At 39.9% G+C, this 14,918-nt stretch overlaps 1 non-coding gene across 1 annotated transcript; it reads left to right on the top strand.

Annotated features, from left to right (window-relative positions):
- Nucleotides 1–6,535: 6,535 nt before the first annotated feature.
- Nucleotides 6,536–6,641, top strand: Trnaf-gaa. The gene has a single exon. It is a non-coding gene; the product is annotated as a tRNA-Phe (tRNA).
- Nucleotides 6,642–14,918: the final 8,277 nt, after the last annotated feature.

The following is a 14,918-nucleotide window of genomic DNA, read 5'->3' as shown; positions in this document are numbered from 1 at the left end:
ATTTGGAGGCAGTGGTGTTATGGTGTGGTTGTGTTTTTCATGGAGGGGGCTTGCACCCCTTGTTGTTTTGCATGGCACTATCACTGCACAGGCCTACATTGATGTTGTAAGCACCTTCTTGCTTCCCACTGTTGAAGAGCAATTTGGGGATGGCGATTGCATCTTTCAACACGATTGAGCACCTGTTCATAGTGAATGGCGTGTCGTAGAGTGGTTACACAATAAAAACATCCCTGAAATGGACTGGCCTGCACAGAGTCCTGACCTGAATCCTATAGAACACCTTTGGAATGTTTTGGAATGCTGATGTCATGCCAGGCCTCACCGACTGACATTGATACCTGTCCTCAGTGCAGCACTCCATAAAGAATGGGCTGCCATTCCCCAAGAAACCTTCCAGCACCTGATTGAACATATGCCTGCGAGAGTGGAAGCTGTCATCAAGTGCCATGACCTTGTAAGTTATTTTCAGCCAGGTATCAGGATACTTTTGATCACATAGTGTACCATAGCAGCATTGATTCTGCATTATTTCTCTTCTCCATGTCCCTGACATTAATTTGACCAAGTTTGGTACTTGTACGGTAATTAGTTTCCGTGTTAAATAGGGTAACTTTAATTATGCCCACCTGGTACATCAGTTCATTTTATTTTAATCCATCTTTCAGCATTTTTATGCAATTGATATCATCTAGCTGTGGGGCTATTGATCTGTTTCATTTGCCAAGTTTTATATTAGTGTACAGCTTCCCTTAAGATGTTGTTGTTCGAGTTTTATGCAACAAAAAGTGATGGGAGTGTCAATATCTTTAAGTCATTAAAAAGTGGTCTGCAGGAGGTTTTAGTTTGTAACTCCATAAATAGACTTGATATCCTCTTTTTTTGTAGATGAAAATTTTTAGGTCCCTGCAGAATTACCCCGTAAAGAGACACCATATTGCAAATGGCAGTGAAAGAAGACATAGCAGGAGTTCAGTAACAAAGGTGTTGTTACACATGTCTGTAGTTTAGTCAGTAAGAAGGTAAAGCGTGAGAGCTTTCTGCATATGTGGTCCGTTTGTTTGTTCCAAGTTAATTTGGAATGAAGGTATATACCAAGTAGCTTGACAATTGAGCACTCAGTTTTACTGCTTGATAAACTGAAATTGATGTTCACTGTCTTCTCATTGGCTTTGATCCATGTATTAGAGAGGTTAAGTTGCTCTTTGTTTTCTAGTGCAATTTGTGTATGTCTTTCCAAGAGCTAAAGTATGTTGTGTCATCAGTATCTAGTACAGATTTATGCGGCATGTTATTGGGAAGATCATTCACAAATATATACAGTAAAAGGTCAAGCATGGAACCTTGAGGAATGCTCTGAGTTAATCGAAGTATTGGGATTTTTGTTATTATAATCTACATTTTTGTTTCCTGTCAGTGAGATAGGAGCTTATGAGGGAGAGTTCTAAGTCTGTGACTCCATAACACCAAAGTTTCTCCAGTAGTATTGTATGGTTCACCAAATAAAATGCTTTGATTGGGTCAATTAGAATGGTTTCAGCAGATAACTTTGGTTCAAATGGGGTTTGTACAAAAGAAATGGTGTCTCAACTGCTTTCACTGTTGATCTCCGAATCTATATTGAGTTTGAGTCAGAATATTGTTTTCAGATAAATGTGTGCAAATATCCCATTGTACACAGTATTCTATTATTCTGGAGAGAATAACCAGCTGTGAAATTGCTTTTTATGAATAGGGATGCCAACTGTTCTTTTTAGACGCTCTGGGAAATGGCCACTAGCATACGTGCAGTTATTGTTGTACAAAGTGGGTTTGATATGAGATCCACTATTTTTTTAATCACAAAATTTGATAAGCCGTGAATGTCCTCAGATTTTGAATTTCCTAGTTTTATTATTGATTTAACCACGTCACATAATTATATTCCTGTCCACTTGAAAGTTGGCACAGAGTTTGAACAATTTTAAAGAAACTGATAGCCAGAAATGAGGTTTAGATTAGGAGCGTACATGAAACTGATAATATGCGTACCAGAAGTTGGGGTGATAGTGGGGTTTGCTGCCTTGGCAGAAAATTTATTAAATTCATGTGCTGCGGTATTGACAGCACTTGTAGTGTCTTTATAATTTATAGCTGTACGCAACTCTGCTTTTATAATCCTCCATGCTGACTTGCATCTGTTATTTGAGTTTTCAATGAAATGTTCATTTTCCCTACATTTGGCTATTCCGATTTGTGTACTTTCAAGTCTTATGAGATTGTTATAAGTGGCTTTGTTCACAATACTGCTTTTTACTTTTTCACAGCAAATAATTACCAAGAGCCGTAATTTCTGTCAGTCAGGTGCAAGCAAACCTTTGTGTTGTGTTGGGTGCGTGGGTGTTCTGACCGTTCTGACTTTATTACTATATTGTTTTCTGATCTTTGGGCAACAGATATCAAAACATTTTGAGATAATGCTCATGAGTCTGTTGAAGGCTTCCTCAACATTGTTGGAAGAAAGTAAGAGAGTATACCAGTGTACTAGTTGTAGTTCCTGCCTATAGAGCTTAATATTCTTATCAGTCAATAATCTAACACCCTGGTACTGAACTTGTTTTTGGTCTGCATTTAACTTCCCAGTAATTAATTTCACCCGTATACCTTTGTGGTCTGATAGGTGATCAACATTAAACAATTCTACTTCAAATCCACTTTTATGTACATTTGCTATGAAGTTATCAAGGCAGGATTGAAGCCTCGTAGGACTTTTATTTGTAAAGAAAATATTATATGACCGTAACATATTTGCTAAATTAATATTTCTAGCTGTAAGTTTTCCTAACATCAATGTTTAAGTCTCTAAAAATTAGCATGTTGTATTTGGTATATTTCTGTACATGGACAATAAGTTTTTCTAAGCATTTGGTAAATTTCTCTGCATCATGTTCATCCTTACTGTTGGTAGAAGCATACAGCTGTTTCAAAAACACTTTTAATATGTAAGTCCTTAACATCCAGAACAGTACATTTCAGATCTAAATAATAACTTGTATATATGGAGGAACCCCCATAACCTTCTTTGGGTCTGCAGTAACTTGTAATTAGGTGCAACCTGTGGAACATACATTTTTATGTGTTCTTGTTTTAGCTAGCGTTCATTTAAGGATAACATCATTCTCCTGTTATCTTTCACTTGAGCAGGAGATGATGCAGATTCTGTACTTAATACAGCCCTGCATGTGGTAGTGGTGTCTTTTTGGAGAGTGCAGTCTGTATTTCAACTTCTGCGGCTTCTGTTGGTCTTGTAGCAATGGTTGAATCTCCCATGTTGTCTGGATTGTCGTACCACTTTTTGGCATGTGGAGATGAATATGTTGATTGGACGGGATTAGCCATTTGATAGTAGACCTACTGTTTGTTTAGCTCCTTCAATAAATTTGCACAGAGCTTAGGTTTTCCTAATTTTGCCATGTGTGATCCATGTCTTGAAAAATCTTTTCACTGAAAAAACCTGTTTATGTTGATTTCTTTGATGTGGTTTGTCATTGTGGTTCTTTTTATTAAATATTTGTTCATCTCCGAGATCTTGTGGTTTTCTCTTGGGATATCAAATCTATAAGGTCTTGCGCAGAGTATTAATTGAGTCTGTATAGGTTTCGAAATAGTTTCATTCAGTGAGCCCATAAATTCATCTTTTCTCTCATTTATGTCTTTTGCTCCAGCTAGGATAATGAAATAGTCATTTTTGCCCTAAATTGAGTGATTTATTTTGTATGTTGTGAGCAACATGCCATTAGACTTTACAAATGATGTACACTTATAGTTGCTTGGTAATATAGTGTTCAACATTTTCATACAGTTTCTGCCATTACTGTCTGATAGAAACAATACTTTGTTTATATTATGACTTTCTTCATTACACTGGCTGCCCAAATGTTTTTGTATTTGAGCTGTGTGAGATATATTTCCACAACTTGACAACTGTATATGTAATAGCAGAAATATAAGTTTACTCACATTATGAATCCTAAAGAATTTATAGCTGACACACGTCTTTGCTACAGAGATACATAATGTAAGCAGACTTACATTTCTACTATTACATATGTCAAGCTGTAGTAGTTGGTGTACATACACTTGCTTGTTCCTCTGTATCAGATGCCACTGACAATGGGTTATACACTGAAAACACATGGGTAGCAAATAAATCTTTCAAGTGCAGCTCATAGTGTTGAGAAGATGTCCATTACTAAATATCTTAAAACTGCAGAGCACCAAGCACTCAAGATTTTTAAAAACGCCTTTGTTTTAAAACGCCACCCAAACTCGTGTATTATATCTGTGACAATCTGTCCCATATTTTGTAATAATACAAAACAAGTTACCCTTCAGTACATTTTTTATGCTCTTTATGAATTTGATTAGAAGGTCCTGAGAGGAACAGTGATGAGCCTTCTGCAAATCGATAAACATGCCATCAACTTGTCAGTAGCACTTATTACTTCATGTGAATAAAGAGCCAGTTGTATTTCACAGGAATGATATTTTCTAAATCTGTGTTGTTTATGTGTCGATAGATTGTTTTCTTCGAGGTATTTTGCGAAGGATGCCTGCACGTCGATTGTAGCACTAGACACGAATTCGTGAATTACACCTTAAAAAAGGAGGAAGTGACAAAGAAATGGGCAAAATAACAGGTATACGTGCCAATACATTTACTCCATAAAAGTGTTTGTGATAATAGTAATTTAGGATGACTTCACAACCATAATACTATAAATAAAAATAATTTACACATAGACTGTGTACCTCTGTCTAGAATCCAGAATGTGGTTTTATATTCTTATGTAAAAACCTGCAACATGTAACTACCAGACATCAGGTAGGAAACTGGAAACCACATATATGCAAAACAAAAGTAAAAGACTTACTCATTAGCCACTCCTATTATTTATTGGAGTATCTGGACTCTGGGTTGTAAATTCAGCTACATACTAATGTTTGCACCAAACAGGGTTCTTTATCAGTATATACGGATGATAGTGTCCTGGGTGATGTTACATTTATTCTTAACTTGGGAGCAGTGTCTTGTTTCATATATAATGAAGTACTCTTGAAACAATTCCAATAATTTCTGCTAATTTATTATCAGTTTGAGTAGATTACAGCAAGTTGTAACTGGTTGTTGGTACATGTTACGTAAGTACTGAGATCCTGCATCCGATGTATAATTTGACTCACTCCACGGCCTGTAGACCCTCCATCATTACGGAATGTTTGGAACACAATGTGAGGATAAATAACCTAATACTTTAAGAATGTAAGAAATACAATATTTATATCTGTGAAGTAATCTAGTCTACATTTATGATGTCCATGGCATGTATTCCTAATAGACATTAGCAGAATGTGAGTGGGATGTGAAAGGAGCCACGGTATGTGGATGTAACATCCTCATTACACCAATCTCAGGTTCCAGAATTTATTTCGTCTGACGTATGTGAAATATTCGAGAAATTTCAATTTCTTAAATAATTTATTGTGATCACACTAGAGCAACCGACAAAATTTCTTGGTGTGTTCCTACAGCATATTAATATTAATTGGAGAAAGTGAGCATAAGTTACCAAACAAACGTTGCTCAGCAGTTTGTACTGATCTGGGCCCACTGCGTCGTATATGCAATATAAGGGAATTATATATTATGTTATGAGACCGAGATGCAGCTGTGTTAGATTATATTGTTTATTGCAGTAGGCCTATTTTGGCGTGATTGTCATCTGCAGCATGTATCAGGTGGTCTTTCTACCCATATGACATTGATGTCTCAGTTGCTGTCACACTGCTGTAAGTCCGCGCCCTTTGATGTTGGTGGATCTACAGTAGGTGTTAAACTTTTGCTGGAGCAGTTTCATAGTTCGACAACTTCAAAAACAATCGCGCCAGCAAAAGTTTTTGTACTTACTATAGCTCCACCAACATCGAAGAAGCAAACTTATGTATTAGTGTGACGGCAACTGATACGTCGATGTCATATGGATTCAAGACCACCTGTTATAACGTGAAGATGGCAATCACGCCGAAATAGGCCTTTTGTAATTAACAATATAATGGAGCACAGCAACGTCTTGGTCTCATAGCACAATACATAATGTTGATCAGCATGTTCATAACACGGAGCAGACAGACCGTACGATACATCCTGTGTCGAAATTTTGATGTTGCCACCACAGTTTTGTCGTGAAACCTTCAAAAACAGTACATTTTGTAAATCAAACCGAGCGGAAGCAAAAGTCAATACGTTGTGCCATTTTCATACGCTTAGCGATGCTAAGTTAGCATCTTGTTCTAGTAGCTGAACACTCAGTTATAATAAAACCAAAACTAATTCTAAACAAAGACGAGGACAAAATAAACACAACCAAAGTGCAAACTGCCGCCTCCCTTTAATTAGTCTGACAGTATTATAAACAATAAATAATTTTTACATTTAGGAAAAAAAAGGTAGCGTCCGAGATAATGTTATATAGTCACAGAAGGCGGTGAAATATAAGCCGAAATAGCTCAGTAGAGGAAAAAAAAAAAAAAAAAAAAAAAAAAGTTGGGAGAGCGTTAGACTGAAGATCTAAAGGTCCCTGGTTCGATCCCGGGTTTCGGCATTTCTTTTTTTTTTTCTTTCATTCTTTTTTTTTTTCTTATTTTCCCCCACTGATTCATTTGATCAGTGCCATGAGAACACGAAACAGAATCGTAGTCAAATAGCGCAACGAAACAACGTTTTTGGTATTGATCTGTCCGAGCGAAGATGGCCCGTGAAGCTGAGAACGCAGCTAAGATTCACGAATGCATAGCTGTAAGCCCGAGAAAATTCTATTCGCACCTAAGATATTTATTAGTATGGATCAGTGGAGGCGAGGACTGTTGCAAGGGAACGATATACACTATGTGATCAAAAGTACCCGGACAACTCCAAAAACTTACGTTTTTCATATTGGGTGCATTGTGCTGCCACTTACTGCCAGATACTCCATACCAGCGAACTCAGTAGTCATTAGACATAGTGAGAGAGCAGAATGGGGCGCTCCGCGGAACTCACGGACTTCGAACATGGTCAGGTGATTGGGTGTCACTTGTGTCATAAGTCTGTACGCTAGACTTCCACACTCCTACACATCCCTAGGTCCACTGCGATAGTTAAGTGGAAACGTGATGGACACTTACAGCACAAAAACGTACAGGCTGACCTCGTCTGTTGACTGACAGAGATCGTCGACAGTTGAAGAGGGTCGTAATGTGTAATCCATCACACAGTAATTACAAACTGCATGAGGATCCACTGCAAGTACTATGACAGTTAGACGGGAGGTGAGAAAACGGGTTTCATGGTCGAGCGGCTGCTCATGAGGTAAACATCGCAACGGTAAATGCCAAACGACGCCTCGCTTGGTGTAAGCAGCGTAAACATCGGGCGACTGAACAGTGGAAAAAAGATTTATTTAATTTTTTCGAAGTAATTTCGGTCACATTGAATACACTTCTCCATCGTCCGAAACCAATCCCTAAACCATTTCTCCCAGGTTTCTGTAGGGAATAAGGCACACTCGTTGTCCCAAGTCCTCAGGAGGGCCTCATCACTTGAAAACTGTACTCCTTTCAGCTTCATTGTAATATGCGGGAACAGTGCAAAGTCACAAGAAACGAGGTCTGGACTGTAAGGAGGGTGCTCAAGAAGTTTCAGTCGTGTACCCCGCAAATATTTGCTGCATGCTTTTGCGCGGTCACCTAGAGCGTTGTCGCGAAGGAAAAACCAAGTGTCCATTCCTGACATTGGTCGCAGGTTCTTCAAAGATTGAATGACTTTGGGCAGGCATTGCTCAGTGTATCACTTAACTGTCACTGTCTTCCGTGTGTCCAAAACAACGCGCCCCACAATTCAGATGGTTTTTTTAAAAAAAAAACACAGCTGTCATTTTCTTCTTTACTGATCGGGATTTTCTGACATCTACGGGTGTGTCATCATCTTCAAAGACCGAAACTTTGTTTTGTGTCTTAGTCGGCACGTCATAATAGCACAGCCAAGTCTCGTCACCTGTCACACACTGAGATTGTTCCTTAGAAAGCTTCTTTATCATTTACTGGCACCAAGTCACAAGTCGAGTCATCTGCTCTTCGTCCAGTCTATGCGGCACCCAGAGACAAGATAGTTTCTCTGCTTGCAAATGATCGTGCAGAATCGAACGAATAGCTGGTGCATTTAGCCCTAAGGTATCCTCTATCTGCGTATAGGTGTCTTCGTCTAGCATTTTCCTCACAGCATCAATGTTTTCCTCCGTAACTGATGATCGTGACCTTTTCGTCCTCTGTGCGTCCTCCAGAGTGAAATTCCCTCTTTGGAGTTCTGTGTACCACCTGAATATAGCGGTACGATTTGAACACATGTCACCGAGTGCAAGAGTAATTTCTTCAAAGCACTGCTCTATGTTTGAATAACGCTCGAAGTTGTACCGCAGAACTGCTCGAATGTCACTTGGTAACCACGATGCCATAGCAAGCACTTCAAACTAACCCTGCAAGTGTACGACTGCGCCCACAGATTTGGCACAAGGACTACAATGTATGAAGTATTCTCAGAACACAGCTACAATCAGCCTCCTGCGATTTATTGTTGCGTCGTATTGCAAAACTTTCCTAGTACCATTTGTATAAGTGGATCTGACGTACGGCAAACCATCAATTCTTACTGCTCAAGAGCTTTTATGTGTAATTAGTTAACCCTTAACGTCCCAGGTGCGTTCTCACAGACCGCAAGCGTTTATTGTTACTCTGTTGATAATGCGTAATGTTGATTGTGCCTCTTTCGTGCTAGCGGTCTCCGAGACCGCACATGGGACTTTAGCGTTATGGATTCAGTAGCCACATCTACGCCTACTGTTCATATTACAGACCCTGACTTTGATAGGTGCTGTTTTAAAATGGTTTGAGGAAAGTTTAGGAAGTGATGTTATGTCAGACAGCGTCAACGACATTGAAAGTGAGCATAATACAGTACATGAACTGTGGAAAAGTGAATACGAATGTATTTTGCAGGTTGTGATTTCCTTGAATGAAACAAGAGATGAAAATGATAAAGACAGTAGTGTAGAGACTGACTCTTTAACTGGATGTTCTGCCAGAAATACACCAGGTCGAGACAAATACCTCAGTTCCGTTTCAGCCGCTGTTAACTGCCGCGCCTCACTTCCGTGTTTACATCGCTGTACTTGTGCTTCGCCGAGTGCTGTCCGTCCGTTAATCTCCGTGTTCGTTCCTATTCCTCGTGATCTGATCGCTCTTTTTTTGGTCTTGCTGCTGCTAATTGGAGTTTAGGTTGTTTAACCGAAATTGCGTCGCTGGATTAACCATGGCTACAAACCTCAGGAAGAATACCCTGGCATTTGCTTTTGACAAGGAATCCCGTCCTGTTCAGCCGACATCCCTGTAAACAGATGACTGGATTACACGGGTAATTGGTCTCAGTTCTTAAATCGTCCATACCTGGCATCTGGATCAGGAAAAATACTGTGTTTTTGTCAAATTAATCAGTGCTGCGACTGTTGATTAAGTGTTACGAAAGTGGGGCTGTGAAGTAGATTTTGTGCATAGAAATGGTTATAAAAGTAAGGTTTCCATCTATAGAGCGGACATTCATTACAAAACTGTTCGTGTCTTGAATCTTCCCATTGAAATTGAAAATAAGATTAAGGAAGCTCTTTCAAACTACGGAGACGTTAAATCAATTGCAAATGAAAGATTGTCGCCTCGCTTTAAACTGCAGTATTTCAACAGGGTCCCGTTAAGACGAACATTCCGTCTCACATAACTGTTTGTGGGTATAAGGCATAAATTGTTTATACAGGTCAGGAAGCTACATGTCATATATGTAACGAAACCGGCCACTTCAGACAGGAATGTCCGCGGCGAACTGTTGTTCTTAAAAGTAATTTGATACAGCGTCAAAAGCTTACCTTAAATGAACTGTTACCAAAGAATAGCCCGGATCAACTGGTTGAGGATGTTAACGCAGCGGGCCAAGCTGATGTCTCCCTTCACGATAACAGTCAATTTCGCCCGTTAACAACAAAGGGAAATCCTATTACCACTACTCGTGAAACTGAAATGCGAACGAAAAAACGACCTCTGGAGGTAACTGATAGTTGTTCAGAGGACGAGCTGTCTTGTCCCACTCCCTCGCTTCGCAAGCAAAAACAGTGCGATGAGGAGGCAGAGGAACCTGAAGGCAAAATGCGAATAGAAACTGATGAACAGAAAGTAATTGGTCTCAGTTCTTAAATCGTCCATACCTGGCATCTGGATCAGGAAAAATACTGTGTTTTTGTCAAATTAATCAGTGCTGCGACTGTTGATTAAGTGTTACGAAAGTGGGGCTGTGAAGTAGATTTTGTGCATAGAAATGGTTATAAAAGTAAGGTTTCCATCTATAGAGCGGACATTCATTGCAAAACTGTTCGTGTCTTGAATCTTCCCATTGAAATTGAAAATAAGATTAAGGAAGCTCTTTCAAACTACGGAGACGTTAAATCAATTGCAAATGAAAGATTGTCGCCTCGCTTTAAACTGCAGTATTTCAACAGGGTCCCGTTAAGACGAACATTCCGTCTCACATAACTGTTTGTGGGTATAAGGCATAAATTGTTTATACAGGTCAGGAAGCTACATGTCATATATGTAACGAAACCGGCCACTTCAGACAGGAATGTCCGCGGCGAACTGTTGTTCTTAAAAGTAATTTGATACAGCGTCAAAAGCTTACCTTAAATGAACTGTTACCAAAGAATAGCCCGGATCAACTGGTTGAGGATGTTAACGCAGCGGGCCAAGCTGATGTCTCCCTTCACGATAACAGTCAATTTCGCCCGTTAACAACAAAGGGAAATCCTATTACCACTACTCGTGAAACTGAAATGCGAACGAAAAAACGACCTCTGGAGGTAACTGATAGTTGTTCAGAGGACGAGCTGTCTTGTCCCACTCCCTCGCTTCGCAAGCAAAAACAGTGCGATGAGGAGGCAGAGGAACCTGAAGGCAAAATGCGAATAGAAACTGATGAACAGAAAGATTATACACATACGGTACCAGAAAATGAAGGGGGTGTTCAAAAATGGTTCAAATGGCTCTGAGCACTATGGGACTTAACTGCTGAGGTCATCAGCCCCCTAGATCTTAGAACTACTTAAACCTAACTAACCTAAGGGCATCACACACATCCATGCCCGAGGCAGGATTCGAACCTGCGACCGTAGCGGTCGCGCGGTTCCAGACTGTTGCGCCTATAATCGCTCGGCCACTTCGGCCGGCGAAGGGGGTGTAATCAGCATTAATTTGCAAGAAACAACAGGTGCAGTAGCCTATTGCAAAGATCAGCAGCTATCTGTTAATAAACAGGTTCATGGAGAGGTTGCAAAACTGCAGTCTCCATTTGTTTCCCTCGATCAGGAAGTGAGTGAAATTAATAAAGAACGAGGAAGTGGTGGCCAAACTGAAATCACGGTCAACATCTCAGGGCAGGCGCCGGCAACCGAAATTGCGAAAGCGTCTGCTGCTGCTCCAGATAAGCCGCGAAGTAAAATACCAATGCAACCAAATGAGAATGTAGCTCGTAACCAAGGGAAGGGAAAATCCGGGAGGGGCGACCCAAGCCCAAAGAATGTTCGGTCCGATACGGTCTTACACGAATCACTGGAGGAAAAATCAGAGAGGTCACCAGGAAACCAGCCTGCTTGCGGTACAAGAGAAAACATCAGAAGTAGAAAAAAATAAAAAAAATGGGACAGTAACTAATACACTGATTGAAGTGTTATTCCATGTTCAGCCTTTCGGGAAAACTGTTACAGCTTAACTGATGGTTCAAGTGGCTCTGAGCACTATGGGACTTAACTGCTGTGGTCATCAGTCCCCTAGAACTTAGAACCACTTAAACCTAACCAACCGAAGGACATCACACACATCCATGCCCGAGGTAGGATTCGAACCTGCGACCGCAGCGGCCGCGCGGTTCCAGACTGTAGCGCCTAGAACCGCTCGTCCACTCAGGCCGGCAGCTTAACTGAACCCTGAACCACAGGAAACTAAATTAGTTCATCAAAACAACTACATAGTGACAGCACAATGACGCAATCTTATCCGTCACCACTGTAAACATAAATAAAATTACGACCAGTTTGAAATTATCAGCCCTTAAGGAATTTTTGTACGAATCCACGACTGATATGAAGTGATTTAGTAATTCCTGGTTTTGACAGTTACATAAATGTGTCTCCTGAGACAAGTGTTGGAACAGCTGTTTTGGTGAGGAAAGGGATTACAGTAAGCGAGGTGGAACGACACATCTATGATGTGACTATCATCAACTTGTACGCCCCTTCAAGAAGCACTCACCGAGCTGACAGGGCACGTTTCTTCAAAGATGACCTGATATACTTGTTAGGGAAAACTCCAAGACAGTTATTACTTGGAGGTGATTTTAATTGTGTTCTAAATCGAAAAGATCAGTTACCTAATTTTAATTTCTCAAGTGAACTAAAACAACTAGTTACTGGTTTAGAATTAAAGGATACATGGGAAATCAAATACTCCTCCATTGTTGAGTTCACTTATGTCACGGCAACATCACGTAGCAGGATTGATAGACTATATATTTCTAAAAATCTTGAAACTTCCGTGACTAAAGTAGAAACCATTCCTACGTACTTTTCAGACCATTGAAGTGTCTTAGCTTGCATAAATCTAACAAGACAGCCAGTTCAAGAATCAGTGGAATTTGAACACTTCCTTGTTAGTAAATCATGATTTAGAAGATCTGATTAAACAAACATGGGCAATATGCCTGCGAGCCCGTAGTAGATATGCCACTGCTGTTGACTGGTGGGTTAAAATGGCAAAGCCAAAGTTGAGGAAGGTTTTAGTCAATACAGTGCCCAGAGCGCAACGGAAATGAAATGCACTATAGAATATTACTATTCCGTGTTGAGAGATCTATATGATCAAGTCTTAGCAGGTCGGATAGCAGACATCAAAAAAGTCAAATCCAAGTTACTTAATATCAAGAGAAGTCAAATGGAAGCGTTGAAAATAAAATCGAAGGCAAATTCGGTGTCTGAAGATAATTACTTCCCTATATCATTTAGTGAAGCATACGAAGACCGGGAGAAGGACTTTTATTGATGAAATTCGAACAAAACGCGGTACGATTCTCAGAACCCAGCATGGATGAGATTTATCGCTATTATTGCGAGCTATATTCTGTACACCAAAGTAGTGATACTTCCTTGGAAGAATTCCTTGACATCCTAGCCCCACAGCTGACAGAAGAAAACGAAAATTTTCTCGAGGTTGTCAGTGAATAAGACGTGTATGAGACACTCTGCGCCTCACCACCAAAAAAATCCCCAGGACCGGATGGTCTGCCAGCAGAGTTTTACATCCGTTACTGGCCAATAGTAGGTGCGAAAATCACGGGCATTGTAAATGAGGTTATTCAGGGTAAAATGATTCCGGCTGAGTTTAAGGAGAGTAAAATTGTTCTGGTGCCAAAAAATAATGGAAACAAAGATTTAAATAATTTTCGTCCAATTTGCTGAATTCTGATTATAAATTAATAGCTAGAATAGTAAACAAGAGAATTTCATGCCTTACACATAAAATTATTAGTCAACATCAGAACTGCGCGCAAGGCAGAACCATTTTTCAAAATCTAGCAGAATCAGGGATGTCATTGCAATAACTTCTGTAACTTACATAAAGTGTGCTTTATTGTTTTTAGATTTTTATAAAGCGTTCAATGTAGTAAATCATGAATATCTTCTACAGATATTGAATAAAATAGGTTTCAACGATAGGGTCATACAGTTGATTAAGAACATAGCAACTGGAATAAATGCTAAAATAGCGGTGAATTGTCAACAATCCAGGCCGATGCAAATACAACGAGGTTTTCCTCAAGGAAGTCCTTTGTCCATGTCGCTCTTCGCCATTTCGCTGGAATCTTTCCTCCGACATGTCCATGCCAGATTAAAAGGCTTAACATTATCAGGAAATAAAACAGTTATAAGAGCATATGCTGACGATATAGGGCTCATTATAAGGAATAATGACGAGTAACCACGCTAGCAACAGTGATTGATTCGTACTGTAGAGCATTTGGAGCCAATGCAAACGGAGAAAAGTAAGGTCTTAAATCTCAGAGGTTTTGATAATATCAACGTCGAGTGGGCAAAATTAGTCCGACAACATAAAACACTTGGGATCACCCTGACAGCATGCCCTATGAAAATGACGGCTTTAAATTGGAAAGTTGCAGCAGATAAAGTGCAAGGAGCCATTGTAGAGAATTTAACTCGATGTATGAACCAAGTTCAAAGAACACAGTATATCAACTCATGCATCCTTGCTAAAGCTTATTATACTGCCCAGCTGTTTCCAATACCGAGAATGATAGCGAGGAGAATAATGTCCAAAATCACCAACTTTTTGTGGAGAGGTGAAGTGTTTAGAGTACCTGCTAAAGTTGCCACTTACGATCCTAAAAATGGTGGACTAGGATCAACTGATATAACGGATAAAGCCTCTGCACTTTTTATCAAAAGGCAAGTTAATTTAATAAGAGACTCACGAGAAAGCATAACCAGCCAACTTTTCGAGGTCATTAAACCTCGAAGCCTGCTTCTCCCGATTGACGTGCAAAATATCAACAGTTGCTAACAGCATGTGAGGATTTTCTATGTTGAGTTTAGTTATGTCAGTGTCGAACTCAGGCAGTCACGACACTTAACATCGAGAGCCATCATGCGGGAACGAAAGAAAAGCGAAGGAAGGAACAAAATAGAACGGCAGTTTCCAAACATTGAGTGGACTCTTACAATGACGGCCAGTGGCATTAT

This window comes from Schistocerca americana, chromosome 9, assembly GCF_021461395.2.
Source record: "Schistocerca americana isolate TAMUIC-IGC-003095 chromosome 9, iqSchAmer2.1, whole genome shotgun sequence".
Classification (NCBI taxonomy): Eukaryota; Metazoa; Arthropoda; class Insecta; order Orthoptera; family Acrididae; genus Schistocerca; species Schistocerca americana.
The sequence above is the reverse complement of the archived record's forward strand: the minus strand, read 5'-3'. Positions and strand labels throughout refer to the sequence as shown.